Source organism: Echinops telfairi, unplaced genomic scaffold (genome assembly GCF_000313985.2).
Source record: "Echinops telfairi isolate 266 unplaced genomic scaffold, ASM31398v2 ScPeMD7_7467;HRSCAF=8505_1, whole genome shotgun sequence".
NCBI lineage: Eukaryota > Metazoa > Chordata > Mammalia > Afrosoricida > Tenrecidae > Echinops > Echinops telfairi.
The window spans coordinates 21,465,119-21,465,910 of NW_022111368.1; the positions used below are offsets into that span (position 1 = coordinate 21,465,119).

At 37.8% G+C, this 792-nt stretch overlaps 1 pseudogene; it reads left to right on the forward strand.

Moving 5' to 3' along the window:
- Positions 1–229: 229 nt before the first annotated feature.
- LOC101658026 lies at positions 230–618 on the forward strand (annotated as a pseudogene).
- The last annotated feature ends 174 nt before the right edge of the window (positions 619–792 follow it).

The following is a 792-nucleotide window of genomic DNA, read 5'->3' on the forward strand; positions in this document are numbered from 1 at the left end:
CTACTTTTGCTGATACATACGCATCACTACCAAATTTAGTAAGAAGACACAGACTAGCTTCTCTTATACACATCAAGTTTGCTTTGCTAGTTACTTCTGTTTAATGAATGTGTGTTAAATATGGGTTCTTGAAAATCTTTTCCAACCATCTTTTGTCTTTTTTCACTCCCAGATCTTGAAAAGTTGTAGACTGGACCAATGGTATCAAAAATTGAGTTTGCATATCCAGATGCTGCGCAACATGAAGTCCAAAGATGCCAAAAGCGTATTGATAGTTACTTGTAAGACATGCAACAGATCAGTTAAACATCATGGTAAAAGTAGAAGCCTTCTTTCCTATCTGAAGAGCAGTCTCAGCACTCCTATGGCAAACCCCACTCTGAGGACACTGGAGAGGATGGATCTGAGTTCTGCGAACCGCAAGCATGAGATGTCTAGCTCCCAGTGCAAGAGACCTGCCTTGATATTCAGAATACCTACATCTGGAAAGTTAACATCCACTTTATCTTCCTCAAGCAAGCAAAGAAACACTTTTCTCAACTAAAAATGTTGCTCACTCAGCAAGAATCCCAAAAGACACCAAAGATCAACTTCAGAAATTTCTTGTCTTCTCTGTAAAGGATGGATTTTGAAAATAAGAAATGTATAGTGTAATGCAATTTCTGAAGTTAGAATTAATCAGGAAAAAAACAAGACGTTGTTTTAAAAAAAAATTCAAATACGAGGTCCAAGAGCAAATTTTTCCTTGGCATCCTTCAGGGATTTGGGGGAAATACCTCACTGGAATGAGTA